The sequence below is a fragment of the Artibeus jamaicensis genome, unplaced genomic scaffold (genome assembly GCF_021234435.1).
Source record: "Artibeus jamaicensis isolate MK-2021 breed Jamaican fruit bat unplaced genomic scaffold, CSHL_Jam_final contig_332, whole genome shotgun sequence".
Classification (NCBI taxonomy): domain Eukaryota; kingdom Metazoa; phylum Chordata; class Mammalia; order Chiroptera; family Phyllostomidae; genus Artibeus; species Artibeus jamaicensis.
The window spans coordinates 618948-633155 of record NW_026521788.1 but is presented as its reverse complement, the minus strand read 5'-3'; the positions used below and the strand labels follow the sequence as shown (position 1 = coordinate 633155).

The 14208-nt window shown below is 42.0% G+C and overlaps 1 protein-coding gene across 3 annotated transcripts in view; it reads left to right on the top strand.

The window, feature by feature from the left end:
• Positions 1-648: 648 nt before the first annotated feature.
• Positions 649-14208, top strand: part of PLCE1 (phospholipase C epsilon 1) — a 353887-nt gene continuing 340327 nt past the window's right edge. For all 3 annotated transcript variants that reach the window (XM_037143005.2, XM_037143006.2, XM_037143003.2), the window contains exon 1: positions 649-973. The gene's annotated coding sequence lies outside the window, so the exon portion shown is untranslated. The remainder of the gene's footprint in view (positions 974-14208) is intronic.

The following is a 14208-nucleotide window of genomic DNA, read 5'->3' as shown; positions in this document are numbered from 1 at the left end:
GTTCACTGCAGAGCCTGTAGTTTCTGGCAGTGGTGAACATCTCTATGTTTGCTTCAGCAATGAAAGAGCACTGGATTTGGAGTCCACAGACCTGGGTGGCCGCTAATAGCAGCAAAAGGAGTTATTTCCAGGGCCTAGCATAGCACTGGGCATGTTGTGGTGCTCAATACGCGTTTGTTAAGTGAGTGAAAGACCGAACGGGTTGGAGACTTGGCACTATCATTAACTTCAGTAACTTTGGTCAAGTAAATTAACCGCTACGAGCCTCAGTTTCCCGTCTATTAAGCAGGGTCCCCTGGGGGTAGGTGTGAGACTAAATTCCCGCGGCCTGAGGTGTACTGAGTTCCCGCCCTCGCCGGGGCCAGGCGACCAGGCAGCGCTCCCGCCAGCTCCCGCCTGGGCCTGGGCCAGCGACGGCTTTCGGGGGCCCAGAGCTGGTGGGGGTCGCGTTGCCGGCGGCCAAGCGCGGGTAGTGGGCAGCCGCGTCCACCCCTCGCACCCGCCCTCCCTGCGCGGCCCGAGGCCGGGGGCGTGTCCGCCTCAGGCCGCTCCCCGCGCAGCCCGGCTGCCCGCGGCGGCGCTCGCGGCCTCTCACCCGGGGCGGGCGAGTTCTGGGAAAGCCCGGCCCAGGGCGGGGGCCCTGCAGCCGCTCGCGCCGCCGTCCGGGCAGCGTGCAGAGCTCTGCGGGCGCGGAGCGAGGGAGCGGCGCCCGGCGGGGGCGCACCCGGGAACGCGGGACTCTCGGGCGGGCGGCGTGGGCGGCGGACCCCGGCGGGTGCGCGGGGCGGGAGCTGCGGCGGGCGTTGCGCCCCGGGCTCTGCCTCCCCGGCACTTGCCTGGTTCTTGCGCGCTCCTGGCAGCCGCCCCGCCGCTGACATACAGTAGCGGGGACACCCGACGCCGCTAGCGACAAGCGCGTCCCTGAGGGACACTGCACTTGGGAACTCCGGCGCGACGGGCCAGGAAAGGAAAGGTGAGGGAACGACTGTGTCGCTCGGTTGCTGAGGCTTGGAGCGGGGGAGAGGTGGGCTCTTATCCTTACACGAGGAGCTCCGCCCGGGGCGGCCGCCCAGCGCCGCGTACCTGGCGGAAGTGTAAACCCTGACCCCACCCCTGACCCCAGACTCGCGGGGAACCGAGGCAGGCGCCTCCGCAGCGAATGCGGGCCAGCCCTCCTGTGGGCTGCAGGACGCCCTGGAGTGCCTCCTCCTTCGCTCCCTCAGATGGTCGCCTCAGGCCCCCACTTCAGTTTGCGTGCACCGTGTGGAGGTGGCCAGTACAAAAGAAGAAAAGCGTCAGCCCTTTTGGTGACAGAATTTCGGCGAAGGTGCTCAAGGAATTGTTCCTGGAGAGATTTATCTGCATAAAGTCCTAGAAAATACAATATTGTGTGTAGGCTCTTTTAGCTGGTAACTACGACTTTTTTCTAAGTCTTCTAATCCTGGGATCGCGAATAACTTGGAGCTAGGAGTTCTGCGTGGTAAATGCACAGTGTAAATGTATGGGGTTCTTAACCCCCTTGCCTGGTACTTATAAGTCACGAAACACTTGGTTCAACGGACTCAACCAATTATTCATTGTAAGAAAGATTCAGCATTTAAAAACTTATCAGTCATTTTAAATAGTGAGCTCCCTGAGTAGATGTTAAGCAGGGTTCACTTCATCAAAGATATTTATTTCCACGGTTCATAATTTTAATTGCATTACACAAAATTTGCTAGCCGGTCATTTAGATCCCTGCAAGATTAGTGTGTTCTCGTGTGTTTCTTACTTGAGGAACCGCTGGTAGGGATAGGGTGGGGCCACTGCCACAGAATGGGCACAGCTGTGGCCAAGAATGCTGGATCCCACCAGAGAGAATTTTTGAGAACCTGTCTTGGGAGGTGGATGCACGTGATTCTATGGATATCCATATAGGGGCCCCATTGTCATTGGGTCATTGGGGGAAAAGGGGAGGTGGGCTATCTCTGGATACTGTATGCAGCTGTATCTTTGAAAATAACTCTCTGAAGAATGCCTGATGATATTGTCATGTAGAACATCCTTTCCTTTTTCCAAATACTCTTCCTGCCCCATATCACCACCCTAACTCTTAACTAGCTTTCAAACTGAGTTTTGTTGCTGTAGTGAGACCTTCCCTGATACCCCAGCCCCAAATAGCCAGCCTTCCCCTGCTCTGATTCCTGCAGCAGCCTTTCTCCTCTCTGCCTTCTTTGAGAGTTATTTATGTAGATGTTTCATTTTCCTCCTACCAAAGGCATTAACTGTGGCTTTCTTTGACACAGTGCTTGCACCTAGAAGACCCTCTAGAGATAAGTAGGGACTGGTATTAAATGGTAAGACTTTGATTCTTCAACACAAATCTCTACTTTGGAGGAGGTAATGTAATCAAAGGATTTAAAGATGAGCATAATAGTTACCATTCTTATTGTCCCTCACTTACCATCCACAGGGGATATTTTCCTTATACCCAGGAGCCATGCATAGTAATCATCTTTGGTCCTTGGGGCCAAGTAAGAGGTGAGATTGAGCTGGAGGGACGTCCTTCCAGTCTTTCTAGTAGCATAAGCTTCTTGGATGTGTTCCAAGGTTGACCTGTGTCATTAAAAATTCTAAGCTCAAGTGGGTTGTGGTGATGGTAGATTCCAGTGAAGGTGGTTGGTTTTCTTTTTCTGTTTGCAACTGTTGTTAATCACAGTCTTCTCTGGGCTTTTGTTTTATACTTTAAGAAATTCATTCAATGTGTAATTTGTTACACAAATTTCTAAATGATTAAAGGAATGTTGAAGAGAATTGTACACGATGTTTTCTAAAGCAGAGAGCAGGTAATGTTTCCCATACCTGGGCAAGAGGAGTATTAGCTCTGCACATGTGTATGTTGGCAGTTCCTGCCTTTCACACACCTGGCTGGCAAGCAGCTGACACAGGACAACCACTGCTTCAGTTGGGGGCTCCTTCTCTCTGCCTGGGCTATGTTTGCTAGGCGAGAAGGGGTCCAGGGGAACACAATGATTTAGAACTTCTGGGTTTAGAAGGAGAAGCAGGGAAAAAGCCAGAAAAAGCAGTAACAGCCTACAGTGTGAATTTGCTTGATCAAGTTGCTTTCCTCCCGACATTTGCTTGAGATCCTGGTGTTGAGCAGGTGGGAATTTGGTTGGGGAAAGGAAAGACAAGTGGGGGGCATGGTACTCCTGTAGAAGGGCTAGGAGGTATTCATGGGGTCTTAGGGAAGCATATAGCCCAGTTATATGCTGCCTAGAGGAGTGTTGGAAATGGGGAGTGGAGAGTAAAGGAAAAAAGTTATCAACGATACGCTTTGTCATGGGCCAGCCATGGGGCCTAGAAAGTAAAACTTTTTAGCATCATGTGGTCTTCTTTGCTCCCAGGATGTAAATTTCAGGCTTGTTTTTATTAACACTTTAATTCACCTGTGTTATGGTTTAAATAGGTTTTCCTGGGCCACTTGGAACCCCGCCCTCTACAGCTATGCTGTACGCAGTATGGTAGTCACAAGCCCCATGGCCATTTACATTTACATTTAAAGTTAGTTTTCTCACCTGGTAAGAACTATGTATACATTTTTGTTTCAAAAATAATGGATAGACATGTTCGCTGTGGATCCCACCTACAGTGTTTTGTAATGTATGGCATATATACCCTCTTACCATTACAAAAGCCAAAGACTTCTAATTTTGGACAAGGAAGTATAGAGATGGGAAAACTGAGGAACCAAAAGATTTAAGTAAATTACAAGAAGTCATAGCAAGAAAGTGCCAGAGCCAGGATTCAGTCAGAATAGGCTGGCTCCAGAGTTCATTCCCTTGAACTTTGTACATCAGCCTCTGGGCTCATCACCCCCAAACAAATAACTGACCCTTTTTTGTCTTTGTGAAACCAAATAGCATTAACTCAGGTGATTAGAAAGTCTCAGATAGAGATACAGCTAAATTGTTTAGCAGTTGAGGTTTTGAAATGCTATGGATAGTTAAACCACTGTAAATAGGCATGCTTAGCAATTGTTTGGCTTGTCGCTTTCCACCTTATGCCAATCATAGTTGGTTTTGAGCCATTTGCTATATAAGAACTGGTAGGTAAGAGGCCGCTTACTGTGGGCATTGGTAAAACCACTGGGACCTTATTAAAACTTGGGGTACATGTGGGGGTCGTGTACTCATTAACTGTTGTGGGTTGGAAGACAGACGATGGTTTGGTTCTGGTGTGTACTGACTTGAACTATGGGTAGCGCCACTCTGGTGGCCCACTGAGGTTCTGTGACTTCCTGCTATGGTTTCAGAGGATCTGAATCAATCTGACTAAATTGTAAGTTTCTCTAGGAAAGACTGTCAGTTCCCCTCTTTTTTTGGGAACCATGTATAATGATCATTTTTGGTGCATGCCTTGGGAACTGCAGGGTTGGCCTAGGGTCAGCAATGATCTTTTCACCTTCCCTCTCCAAGTAATGGCAGGCTTAGATGGTCCCCTTAAGGCTTTTTGGTCCACACTTACATGTGAAGAAATTCTTGTGTAACCCCAAGTTGTCGCTTTTGAATATGAGAAAATGTTCTGAGTGCTTAGCCATCTATGTGGACTTTTCAGCATGGACCTTTTAGGTGGACCCCCGTCTCTGTGTGCCCAGGGATCATGTGTACCTCTGTGGTCCAGTCTCTAAAACTGCTAATGGTCATGGTGCCCCCCAGTTACAATGGACGAGGCACTCTCTTGGTCACATACAAGGGCTCTAGAATCAAGTTTAACTGGCTTTACATGGGCTTTGCCACCTACTAGCTCTAAATCTTAGGCAAGCAATTAACATTTCTGTATGGGACCTAAGTAAGATAATTTACCTATAGCACTTTACATAGTGCCAGGAACATAGTGCTCAAAAAGTTAGCTACTAATATTGTTGGTTTTCCCCTCTGGGCCTACCTAAATCTTGACAGTCTTTAATTTCAGGCTTTGGAGAGGCATGTGTGGTAATCTGAATAATGCCATTGACCTCCCAAAGGTGTCGAAGTCTTAATCCCTGGACCCTGTAAATATGCTACTTTATGTGATGGAAGGAATGTTGCAGATGTGATTAAAATGATTTTGAGAAGAGGGAATTATCATGGATTATCTGGGTGGGCCCAATCTATTCTAGAGGTTCCTTATAAAAGAAGGCAAGAGGATCAGAGTCCCTAATAGGAGGTAGGGGTAATGAGAGGAAGGAGTGGCTGGCCAAAGAATGTAACTACTTCTAGAAGCTGGAAAAGGCAAGAAAACCAATTCTCCCTTGGAGCCTCCAGAAGGAATGCAGCCCTGCCAACCCATTTTAGAATTCTGACCTCTGAACTGTAAGATAAATTTGTATGCTTTAAGCCACTAAGTTTGTGGCAGTTTGTCACAGCAGCAATAAGAAACTAATACAGTATGGAAGAGAAAAAAAGAAAGTAGTCAGGAGTGAAATGAAAACTAGCAAAATAAGAAAACAGTAATGGGCAGCAGTTAGTGTGAACTTTGCTAGGTACTGTTCTAAGCACTTTATATGTTATTAATCTGTCATCTTTACACAGCTGAGATTTTATTATCTGCATATCACAGAAGAGGAAACTGAGGCACCAAGGGGTTAAGTAACTTGCCCCAGGTTACACAGTTAGTACAGGGTAGAGCTTTGTTGTGAATCCAAGCAGTTTGGCACTCTTAACTGCTTCCCACACTGCTCCCCATGGTGGGCATTTCTGTCTGTTAAGTCTGACAGTATCAGACATCAAATGGTATGTTACTGTATGTAAGGAAAAAGCAATGTTTGTATCTGCAAGAAGGGAGGTACCCCCCCCCCCCATAACTGGTTACTGAAGTATTTGGTAAGTTTTGGCAATTTCTATTTCACGTAATATGTGTGGACAGCTTGAAGCTGGAGGACGCTGGCTCTGGGAGCAGTTCCTGTGCTGGCTTCCCTCTCACGCTCCCACCTCTGTTCCTGTAGCAGCCTCTCTCACTCACCACAGACTGCTGGCCCTGGTGCCCTCTTGGCTCTGCTTCCCACCTCTGCCTGTTTATTGGATTTGTCTCATTCCTAGCTCTGCTCCAGCCTCGAATTCCACCTTCTCTGGCCCCTCATAGGCTCAAACTTGAGATGGTTAGTGTCACGGGCCGGATTGTGAGGTACCTCTAGCTGCTCTTGTGTGTGTGTGGAGGGCATGTTTTTGCCTTTTCCCTTTGGTTTAACTGGCTATTGTTGGTTTTCTAGTTGTGTTTCTTTTGTCTCTCAAGCACATAATTCAGAGTGATATTGGTTTGGACCAGGGGTTTTCAAATTGCATTCCAGGAGGATTTGGAGCCTCTGCCATGTGAGGGAGATGGTGGGAGATGAGGATCTCCGCCCTTCTCCCTGCTTGTACCAAAGAGCCCTGCTCTTACTGATTTTACATTCTGAGGTTCTACCTTAGATTTTCCATGAAAGAGAGATTCTAATGGTAGAGAAGCAAAAAGAGGAGTTTGAGAAGAACTGAACCCAAAGCGAAGGCATTATATGTATGACAACAATTGTAGACCAAAGATTTGGATGTTCAAGAAATATAACTCTGTATTTTTTATAATTGACTTTTGTATGGCAATTGCCTTTTGTATGGGATCTGGAGCCCAGTTGCTCAGATTTGTTTACATCCTGGCTCCATTACTTATATACAATTTATGTGACCTTGTGTAAAATACTTGGTCATTTGGGGCCTAAACTTCCTCATTTACCTAATGGAAGGGATAATAGTAGTGGCTATCTAATAAATGAGATCATTCATGTAAAGGGCCTAGAACAATGCCTCTAATACAATAAGAATTCAACAAACACTTGCTCTAATGATCATTTTTATTATTATCTACTCTCCCTATGGAATGGCAGAAGAAGAATCTAGTCTCTTCTCTTTTGGTGATGCTGCAGCTAGGGTCTTACTTCCATTATTCCTCTCTTTGCCTAGTGTCACTGAAATGCCCATTGTCCCTGACCACAGGTGATGTCAAGTGCAGTGACACAGGGCTGCTTCTCCTGGGTACAGTGTCTTCATCCATAAGGCCTCCCTGAGGTCTCACTGCCCTCTGCCTTCTGCTATAGGACTTAATAGGACTTTTCTTTTTTCTTCCCCTGCCTGCCAGCTGGAGGGGCTGGGATGGAGGAGCAGAGTGAAACTCCAGTCTTCTCTCTGCTCCTTCGCTATGACATTTGGTCTAGAATTCAGACTTGATGCTTTTGAATCCTTTCTCCTTTACTCTTAGGGCTTAAGAAAATAATAAAAACATAAACATAAACAGGGTGGCTAAGTTTGACAGGGTTATTGGTCAAACAGTGCCATTATCTACTTAGCAGTGGTATTGCTGCTGGCTCTGTGGAGTGATCTGCTATGAGGTGGCCCCAGTGAAATGTGCTGCATTTGTAAAAATACTGGAAGAGCTCCTTCACACAAATCCAGAGCTGTAACAAAACCTGGTGAGCATTTATATATTTTTATGGTTTTGTGGGATCAGCTACATTGTAGTAATAAAATGGTAAGGCTGCTGAATTCAGAATTAAGGAAGAGGCAGAAGCAAGGAGAGACTCTGTTTTGATGACTTCATTTTAGGTTTAAACTCTATAATATCACTGACTATGGAAAATCCAGGGAATGGAAAAAAATCATTGGGAAAAACACATGTGACCAAGTACATACTATACACATCTGGGATTAAAATATCATATAACACAGTTTAATTTGGATATCACTGGAATTAGTTCAAGTTACCATCATTTCTAAAGAAAGTTCCAATTCATTTGTCATTGTTAATAACACAAACTCAGATTTCATTGATGAACATATTTTCACCTATGAAATGTTTTCTTGGAAGAACTGAAGCACTCTCTAATAGCCTGGTTTGTCAGTCTCGGAGAGGTGGATAAAACTCACAGAAGTGAAATATTTTGGCATGAAATTGTATTCCTTTTTTTCTCCCAAAAGCCAGAATGAATTTGGATGACAAGGCTGAGCATGAGCTTCACTTGGTCTGCAGTTATGTTAACTGCTGGGGTCTGAGCCATTCAGATTCAGGTCTCTGCTGCTGAGGCTAATGAGTTCCTAACTCAGCCTGGTTTACTGTGACTGAGGTTTTTTTCATTATGCCTTGGGCATGGTTTTAAAATTCACAGTGAAAGGTATTGTAAAGAAATATGCTCAATTAAATAAATGTAAGAGAGGAAGGCAAGAACTTCTTGAGTTATATGCATGGAAACGGTATAAACTTGCAGAAAGAAATCTAACAAGTGACTGTGTTGCACCATCAGTGCAACATAGCAGTCAGACAGCCTTGCAGGTTCTCCTTTAACATGGCCTGGGTCACAGTTTTTCACTGCCCAGTGCTGGCTGAGAATGGCCAAGCCTCACCAACGCTAAGTCATGGGATGGCTGACAACAGGTGAAGTGTGTTCCCGACTCAGGCAGGCAGGCCCAGATCAAATTCGTTAGAGGATAAGAGAGAGTGATTATTTCTAGCCATGCTGTGTATTTCTAATGAATTATCCCTGTCTAAACAGCCAGTTGTAAAGTATGTCACTATTTTGGAGATAGTAATTTAAAGGAAAAAAGAATCTTTAATTCCAAAACATTTTAACAACTAAAATTCTATCCTTTAATTATTAATGAAGACATGCCTCTGTTTATGATCAATTTGTTACCTTTTTGTTGTATGCTGTGACATCCAATAATAAAATTGAGGGCTGAAAATGAGGGGACCCAACTTTGGCCCTCTCAGTTTTAAAGTTGATGGAACTGGTCTTCCGAGAGACTCAAGGTTTTGACAAAAGCCACCTGTCTGGGGAGTGGCAGAACTGGGACTTTTGCTTCAAACAATATTGAGATCATACCATACATACATAATATACAATTGCGGATCTTGAATTCTTTGCTTAATAGTCCTCATTAAGATGTTCCCATGCAAGTAACTCTTTCTAAACTTTGATTTTAAGGCTGGTTCTTACTCTAATGAAGGGCTTGCTTACCCTTTTCCCCATCGTTGAATGCTTAGTTGTTGATTCCTTGATGTTTTGTCCATTTGTCTCATTTTGGTTTTCTTTAATGAATTAAGACTGCAACATATGGCTGCAAGCTGTTCCCTATCTTTGTCATTTGATGCTGTTTTTCTCAAGTAGCACTTTTTCCTCATTACAAAATAATACAGTTTAATTTTGTATAATTTGGGAAATAGAGAAAAGCACAATAAAGAAAAAGTTCAAAGTCACTCACAATTCTATCATCCGTGGTAGCTACTAACATTTGGTTCAAGGCTTTATAGAGGTTTTTGTTTGTTTGTGCTATTTTTCCCAGATTGAGATCATGCTTATGTGTTTTATAACCTGCTTCTTCACCTAACTTTGTTAATTACACTTAAGTAGATTGTATTTATTCCAACTATGAGTTATATATATATAAATGAAATATCATATTTTTGAAATTTTACATGGTTTTTAATGTACAGAAATATTTAATTTTCATTTGGCAGACAGATCTAAGTCCTCCCTGGTGATTACTTCCATGGCCTTTAAATTTGTAGTCTTTGTCTACTTTCTGTGATTAACTTTATTTTTTAGCTTTCTAGGCTTTTAGTTATATTCAATTTTTCTTTGGAATCAGTTTTTGTACATATTATGAGTTGAAGACCTAACTTGTTTTCTAAATAGTTAATCTTTCTTAATAATATGTTTATTTCCTTATATGTGTGCTTATGTTCCTTATATAATTTCCTTAAATATTTATTGGCTAATCCTAGATGATTTCTAACCTCATTTTATATCATTTAAAGTCAGTTTTAGGCCTAAAATGTCTATCTGTAATTTCTCAAATGAGTACTATACTGTTTTAGTTGTGTTAGCCTTATAATATATATTAATTAACATCACATGGAGAAATTTCTCTCTTATAATTATTCATATATTACTTTTTCATGCTTATTTTTGCAAATTAAATTTTGAAGTATTTTGTCAAAATGTCAAAATTCCATTGTAATTCTAATTGAGAGTATAATAAATCTGTATAATTCAGGAAGAATTAATGTGTTTACAGAATTTAGTCCTTTTATACTGGTGTATTTCTTTTTTTAAAGATTTCATTTATTTATTTTTAGAGAAAGGGAGGGAGAAATAGAGGGAGAGAAACATCAATATATGGTTGCCTCTTGTGCACTCCTAACTGGGGACCTGGCCCACAATCCAGGCATATGCCTTGACTGGGAATCAAACCAGCAACCCTTTGGTTTGCACACAGGCTGGCAGTCAATCCATTGAACCACACCAGCCAGGGCTGATTTACTTCTTAATTAACTCAAATGTTTTTATATCTCTCAGTTAAGTTTTGTGGTAGTATTCATATTAATCATATATTTCTTACTCATTTGAAAAAATGTTTATTTTTAATTTAATCACTTAATGTTTTAGCTGATTCTCCTGAGCTTTCTTGGTAGAGAATTGTATTGTTCACAAATAATGATTACTTCTCCTTAAATCAGAAATTCCTGGACATTAATAACAAAGAATGAAAATAACAGACCTTTTATTGTATTCCTGAATTTAATGGAAATGCTCTCCATATTTACTAGTAAGCATGATGTTGGCTTAAAATAATTTAAATCACTTTGAGGAAGTAGTTTTATTTTATTTATTTATTTATTATTTAAAAATGTTTATTTAGTTATTTTTCAAGTACAGTTTTCTGTTTATTTCTCCCATCCCAGCTCACCCCTCCATTTATAATCAAAGATTTTTTTAAATGAAAGGGAATTGAATTTTATTAAATGTCAAAAAAGTAATCTTTGAGATGATTGTATGCTTTTTTCTTATTTGACCTACGTGTGTTTTAACAAATTTCCTGTCACTAAAGCATGTTTGCAATCTCCTTGTGGCAGTTTATCATTTTGTTAATGAATTATATCTCTAAAATAGAGACTAATCTAGAACGCATTTAGATTTTACTTTGGATTTTTAAAAATTTGGCTTTATTTTAGCTGTGGTCATCAAAGGCTTGTATTAAATAAAATTAGCTTGTGGCTTCTGAGTATGCATAGACTGAATTCCAGCAGACCCCTTGCGCTTTTTTGAGAGTGACAGGGGCAGCTTCAGACGAGAGGAGCTGGAACACTGTTTATGTGGGAGAGGTTAAGGAGAATAAAGTGCCCACCATAGATTGGTTAATTAGGGATTGTGCTCTTGGAAAAAGTTTTAGTGTTAATCTAAAGGTAGCTTCTAGGTTTGCTCTTCCTATGAGATGAAAATGAAATGCCTTTTTTCTTTAAACTGTGACATTCTCATTTTTTTGTGCTTCTCATAAGATAGGATTGGAACTCTACCATTAGAGGGGTAGGCACCATCTTTGAGGATTCCCGATATTGAATGTGGATCTCTTTTTCTGGAGTGATGGGATGTTAAATAGGGCAGCAAACCTGAAAGTCAAAGCTTGAGCCTACATCATTACCTTAGAATCTAATAGAAGTCAAATTTAATGTCAAGTCTTTGTTTATGAGAAAGGTTAAAACAAAAACAAAAAGTGCTTCAAAGGCATATGGAAAGAAAGAGAGAAAGCAGTTACAAGACTTAAAGATATTTGCCATGGCTGGTGTGACTGATTTGGTTAGAGCATTGTCTGGTAAATGAAGGACTGCGGGTTTGATTTCTAGTCAGAGCACATACCCAGATTTGTGGGTTCTATCCCTAGTCTGGGCATGTACGATCCCTGATCCAGGCACATACAGGAGGCAACCTATCAATGCTTCTCTGTCCTTTCCCCTCTCTATAAAAGCAATGAAAAGTGTCCTTGGGTGAGGAATGAATACACACACACACACACACACACAACTTTAAGTATTCATTTAACAAGATCCTATAGAGGACTGAGATATTGACCCAAAGATTTAGCTACTGTGTGGGTAACTTTGTGGAGAATTTGAGCCTAAGATATAGGAGGTAGTTGATTGTTGCTTCACCTTGGCTTCTTCAGACTCTTACTACTTACATGTTGTCCCTCATCCCCTGTTTTCCCTTTTTTTCTATAATTTTGTTTTTCCCAACCTTTTTTTCCCCCTCTCTTCTGTACTTGTCCATGTAGCATCCATTTTGAGTCACTCCTTTTTGTCAGTCACTATGCTGGTTGATGGATGCTGCTGCCCACCTGTGTTTGCCTGGGCCAGATGATACTGCAGGTGAGAACCTAGTAATTTCTATAATGTGTTGAAATAAGATGTATGCACTCTTCTGCCTTTCTCTATTTCAGACATTTATTTACTTAGGGAAGGGTAGTATCAAACATCATGAGTGAGAAATCATTTATAAGTTGTAAAATTTGATAATATTTTGTTGAAGGGGCTTGATTAAAGCTATGTGATTTGACTCATGGGAAAGAGGCTTCTATTGTGGCTGCTTGTTTTCTCTAGTGAAACATTTTATTCTTTCTGAAGATATTTCTTTTTCAACTTGAATTCTGGAAACAAGAATTGCTAGGACTGAAGGCCGCACATTCCAGAGAATAGACTACTATGCACAAGGAGAAGCAGTGAATGCTCACCTTGTGACTGGCTCTGTTCAGTGCAGAGGCTCAGAGGAAAACTTGGGAGAATGCCCAGGACATTGGTTGCTGTTGTATTGAGGAAGACATTCAGGTTCATCTGCAGTAACTAGTACACTTTGATGCTCTGCTACTGATGTATTGCTTTATTATGCTCTTTGAAACTGAGTGCTGTTGGTTGGTTCTGTACAGAGGATGTTGACTACATTTCTGATTTTATACCCAGTATTTGCCATTAAAGATCTTTCAGTCTACTTAGAGACAGGGCACAAATACCTGAGATTTTCACCCTCCTTATCAAGAAACATCTGAGTCCTGGGCCAGTTGTACATGTCTGAATCCAGGAGAGGGAGCTCTGGGCTGGAGTTTTCTGGTGCAGAGTGATGGCTTGACTAAGACAGGGTAAGTCTTGATGAAAAGGATGGGAAGGTGTTTCTGCCTGGGGAGAAGTAAAGCAATCCTTGGAAGGCTTGTTCACAGTAGAGTATTAGTTGGGCAGGCAGGCAGGCAAAGTCTCCTTTGAGGCCCTCTCTCTCCTTATTCACCCCACATGTATATTAGGGTTCTTTAGAATTTTGACAGCCATCTCCATGAGTTGAGGTTCACCTTCACATCAATGATTTCACAGGTTTCTGCAGCCTCACTCCCGAGCTCCAACTTGCATATCTAGCTATTTATGTGACCTCTCCTCCAAACTAGTGTCTCCAGTTGAACTCATCTTTTCCCAAACTTATTTCTCTTGTGTTCTCCATCACAGTGAAAAGGACCTTTACTGACCCACTTGCCAAGACCAGAAACCTCAACTCCCTGAGCTCATCACCTCTGAGTCCCTGGTTTCTTAGCACTGGGGGGCTTCTCCTTCCCAGTATTACCCACATTCTGCTACCTTCCATTTCAACGTCTGTCTTTCCCAATAAAGCACATGATTCATGAAGCCAGGGCAGGGAGTCTTATTGTTATTCACTTCTATTGTATTTAGCCCCAGCACAATATCAAGCGTGTGACAAAGGTGCTCAATAGATACATGTTGATTGACTGTATGAATGGAACTTCCTGTTCATTCTGCTTCCTAAATATCTCTTTCATCAGGCAGGATCTGGTTTGAAATCCAGCTTTGCTGTTTACTAGCTGGATAGCCTTTATTAAGCTATTTTTTAAAGTTTATTTTGAGGTAATCTTTGATTTACAGATTAAACTGTTTTTAATCAGTATGCATCAGTTTCAAATCAGGAAATAGTCATAATTGTGGTGCTTATTACCTCATAGGTTTGTGGTGAGGGTTAAATGAAATAAAGCATGTAAAACATTATTGCTGTGTTTGATACAGGGTGTGTATAGTCTCTACCGTTACAACAGTAGATTTAAAGCTAGAATGTAGAAGGCCCTGCAGGTTAAGAAGTGTGTGTTTTATCTTCTAGAAGGTAAAGATCCATGAAAGGTTTCAATGGTGTGTTGGGAAAACCATGAGCTCTGGAATCAGCAGACTTGGTTTCAAATAAAAACTGTACCACTTAATAGCTGTGAGGCTTTCCCCAAGTTACCTAACCATTCTTAACTTGAGTTTTAAAACCTCTAAAATTAGGATAACAATACCTTGCACTAAAAATTTTTGTAAGGTATAAATTAGATGGTATATGAAGAGCAGTTTGCACTAATT